Source organism: Mus caroli, unplaced genomic scaffold (assembly GCF_978045245.1).
Source record: "Mus caroli unplaced genomic scaffold, Mus_caroli_1 scaffold_8, whole genome shotgun sequence".
Taxonomy (NCBI): Eukaryota; Metazoa; Chordata; class Mammalia; order Rodentia; family Muridae; genus Mus; species Mus caroli.
The window spans coordinates 45,053,435-45,057,707 of record NW_028227263.1 but is presented as its reverse complement, the minus strand read 5'-3'; the positions used below and the strand labels follow the sequence as shown (position 1 = coordinate 45,057,707).

Sequence of the window (4,273 nt, the reverse complement as noted above, 5' to 3'; positions counted from 1 at the left end):
GCCAGCTCTTTGTGCCTGCTTCTCATCTGCTCGGCACCACGCTGCTCTGTTCTATTATATATATGGCAAATTTGAGTATTTCACAAATTCCTTAATACTCTTATTGCTCGCGGGACTGCTGTCCCTATAGGCGTCTTCTTTCTACTTGTAACGTAGAGTGGGGCTTGTTGCCTCCTCCTTTCCTGTGATTCCTTTCTCTTCGTTCATTTGCACATTCATTTTTCTGGTCACAAAGGTGGTTTGCTCATTTTTCAGGGCTCTTAAGAGGAGCTGGTCTAACCTGAGGTCAGGCTTCTACTGTGTGATAGACTTCTGGTGGAAGCTAGCTTTAAACAGTTGATCTGGCATACTCTGACTGGCTCCTGTCATCACAGAAGGAAGGGGAGGGACCCACAAGTCAGAGACCAGGGCTGAAGGCCTCAGAACTGAGTTGGGGCAGTGTGAACTGGAGGAAGGAGAGGGGTGGGTACTGGTAAAGACACTTCCAGTGCACTTAAAGACCTCAGGCTGGTCACAGGAATCGTGAGGTCCCCTGACCAAGTGTCAGCCCTCACATTATGCCTAGCTGTTCTGAGATCTAGAGGGAAGCCTGGGCTGCCTCTGCTGTCCAAGGGATGCCTAGTCCCAGAGTTAGTCTTAGGCCCTGCTTTTCTCTGGTATTTTTGGCACCACAAGAACTTGGGGTCTGGAAAGAACTCAAGATCTGACCCTGTTCACCTCTCCTGGAAAGCCCTGCCAGTGGAAAAACCTTAGTGGGCTAACAATCAAGTGTTTCCCAGAGAACAGTTTCTGTGGAGAAGCCTGGACAGGACCCTGTCACCTGGAACATCCAGCCCTAGGTCTGCCCATAATGCCCAGTAGCGTTGAGAACACCCTGAAAATGTCAGACTCTCATTTCCTAACCTATAACCTAGGGTGATAATTTTTACCCCTATGCAAGTGTGAGTTTTTTTGTTTTTTTTTTAATAATTAAACAGAACAAATTGTTCATCACTGGACTAGGCATGTAATAGGCTCTGATCAAAGGGCATCTTCCTCCTTTCAGGGTAAAAGCCCCTTGACCCACCCTGCTGACGACTATTCTTCCAAATATGCCCACTGTTCCTATGGAAAACTGGAAGCCCAGCTAAATTAAGGCCCCTGGTTTGGCTGGTCCCAGAGGCTAGCCTCAGGACCCAGAAATGCCTGCCAAGTCTAGGGATTTCATCTGTGTGGGGAGGAGGTGAGAAGCTGCCAGACTCTGGTGGGCCTTTCCCAGCGCCTTCTGCAGGGAGATGCAGTCCTGCAGAGTACTAAGAATGGTGCACAGGACTCCCAGGGAAGGTGGTTGTCCCGCCTCCAGTGGTGTGTGTGTCCTCTCCCAGAGGGTAGACTCACCAGAACAGGGGTGTCGAGACAAGGAGACTCAAGGATCGGTGGAGTCTCAGCAGGGACAGGGTAGACATGAGCCTCAAAGCCTTAGCAAGCTAAGGATAAAGGAGAGACACAAACCCGGCGGGCCGGTCTGCCTAGGGTATTGAGGATCCGGACTAGGCTGGGGGCGGGACCGGCCGGTTCCCTGCCCGTTCCCCGCCCTCACGTCCCCCGGGTGTCACGTGGGGCGGGCGGAAGCGCCGAGCGAGGTGGGCGCGCCGGGACCGCTGCCGCGAGTTGGCTGCGGCCGCGTGTGACAGACGGTACCGGGACCCCGAGTCCCACCTCGTGGAGTTCTCTTCGCTCAAAACAGGTCAGTGAGGTTGCTGGGACCTCCCAATCGCCAGTTGTGGCTTGCACTGCCCCCATTCCTCAGAAGGGAATGGTGAGGCCCCCCGCTCAATTTTCCCGGGGACATCTGGTAGCGCTCTTGCCTGGGGATGAAGTGAAGTGGGGTCGCCTCTGGAGGTGAAGTCATCTAGCCAGACTCGTAGGGACAGAGAAAGTGAGCTGATAGACACCAGCTTTCAGCCGTCAGCTCTTCTGCTTGCAGGCTCCGGAGCCAGTAGCGTCAGGCAGCTTGGCTTTTCCACTTGAGAAATGAAGACTTCTACCTAGTCTACCCCGGACATTCTTACAGCCTCGCAAAGCTTTAGGACTTTAGCCGCGGACCTGAGGCGTTGGTACAGCCTCGCAAAAGCTTTAGGACTTTAGCCCTGGACCTGAGGCGTTGGTAACCTTGGACAAGCTACTTCCGTCCTCCGCTCCTCAATTCCCCACCAGTTAATGGGGGCATGGCTTCTCTAGAGCTTACCTGGCCCAGTTGCCAGGAAAGAAGGGGTGTGTTCGTTGAATGGGGTCAGGCTGGGAATGGGTGGATGGGCTTAGAGCAGGCTTGCAGTGCAGCGGGGGCTGGGGGCTGGGGGCTGGGGGCTGTTGGGGAGGAGGCGGGTAGGTGTTTGGACACAGATCTCCGTGGGTAGATTTGGGTGCTGGGTGATTAGGAGCCAGGTGCCTGACTTATGTTTCTCTAAATTCAGTGTCTTAGGGAAAGCTTCCCTAATGCCTAGACTGGGGGTTCGGGATTCAGGGTTAGACTTGGGGATGCTCAGGTAAGGATTTGACTGCTGTTCGGTCCAGGGGACCCTGATACCTGTAGTTGGAAAGTCGTGACTGTCCTGCTAAGGGAAGCCTAGGCTCCTAGCAGCGTCATTATAGGGTAGAAGAAATTCAGCAGAACCCAGAGACAGGCGTGGACAGGTGCAGACCTGGGGAGGAGAGGATGCCTGGATGAGCCTTGGTAGTTAAGTGGCTATTTGCTAAGACTGGCTGCAAGGTGAGGGCAGAGCTTGTGCGGCACAGCAAGAATACTGATAACCTTCCAGAGGAGAGGCAAGGGATGTGGGTGTGGCTGTAAGAGGTGGCCACGGAGGATGTGCAGAGAACCCATCCTTGGGATTTATACCTGGCTAGAGTTTATTTAGACCCCAGCCTGGGGACCCTGCTCCCCAGTGACCGTTTGCTCACTGGAATAGGGTACAAGTGAGATGTCCCAGGCAGGCTACTGCTGGCTGTGAGGAGGTGATAGCCCCGACGCCCCAGGTTTCATTACTTGGTCCCCACCATGCAGAGGAGAATCAGCTTCTGGGCAAAGGTGTTCCCCACCAAGTTTCCTCCTCATCCAAGTCCCCGTGTTCTGTGAGACTTCAGGGTTCAGATGTGGGCTGCAGGTTGCAGTGCCTTCCAGCCTGGTTGTCAGTTCTGGGTAATGACAAGGCTCCGGGCAGGTTTCCATGGACGTCTATGAAGATGGGGTATGGGCATCTGGAATTCTAGTACTGCTACCAAGCCCTGTGTGACTTTGCCAGTCTCCGTCCTTTTCAGAGTCCCCTTTCCACATCTGAGGGTGGGATGATTAGCCTGCCATAGTGTTCCAAGGACAGACCAAGAGTCAGGCCAGTGTGAATCCTGCCCAGAGTCAGAGCGAAGGAAAGGGGAGCCGGAGAGCCTAGCACTGGCTAGTGGTGATCCAGGCCTAAGACCTCTGTCTCTAATATTCTCTAGGGCTTCTCCCTCCCCACTCCACTCTCTTGGCTGAGCTCAAAGCCAGCCGCCAATGCCCAAACAAGTGGCCTCTGTTCCTAGGGGAGGGGGAGGGGAGGCAGGCCCTGGGCTCTGGGCCTGCCTGTCCAGCACTGACCCTGCCTCCCCCTTTTGCTGTGGGTCTTAACTCTTGGAAGCCTGAACTGGGTACTGGACTGTTTGAGAGCTGGTACCTCTTGTCCTACAGCTGCCCTGTCCACCTTGCTTCAGATCTCTGGGCTCTTTCAGAGGGGACTGATAGGATGTCCTTCTCAGAGGAGCATGTACGTGGTATATGGGTGACAGTCAGCCTCTCTCAACTCCTTTCAAGTCCATCAGGCCAGACTTAGTCCCTCCACAGACAGCACGAGGACGTTGTGTTTTGGAGAGAGGTTCTGTGCTCAGAATGACTACCCGATGTCTGATGGTAAAGATAGAAAGGTCCCCTTCAATGCGTAGTTTTCACAGAGCTCACATTTTACACCAGGACCCCTCCCACCAGTTCTGACAGAGTACATAGCTTCATGTCCACCTATCCCTCCCCCAAGCCAGGCCCCCAGACCTGTCCATTCCAACTGGGGCTCTCTGGGGACAGCAGTCCCTGCCCAAGGAAGCAAATGTCCCCTAAATGACAGAAATCAGGAGTGGTGAGGGGCCACAGCTCAGGGCTCAATGCCCACAGCTTTCCTGTGGAATCTCTCCCTGTCCCTCTCATTTTTTGGGTTACAGATCAGAAAGAAAAGCCTGTTCTATAAGATTTCTGAGTCAGGTGTGGTGA

The 4,273-nt window shown here is 54.0% G+C and overlaps 1 protein-coding gene across 2 annotated transcripts in view; it reads left to right on the top strand.

Annotated features, from left to right (window-relative positions):
- Positions 1 to 1,618: 1,618 nt before the first annotated feature.
- Positions 1,619 to 4,273, top strand: part of Arap1 (ArfGAP with RhoGAP domain, ankyrin repeat and PH domain 1) — a 64,871-nt gene continuing 62,216 nt past the window's right edge. For both annotated transcript variants that reach the window (XM_021168915.3, XM_021168919.3), the window contains exon 1: positions 1,619 to 1,726. The gene's annotated coding sequence lies outside the window, so the exon portion shown is untranslated. The remainder of the gene's footprint in view (positions 1,727 to 4,273) is intronic.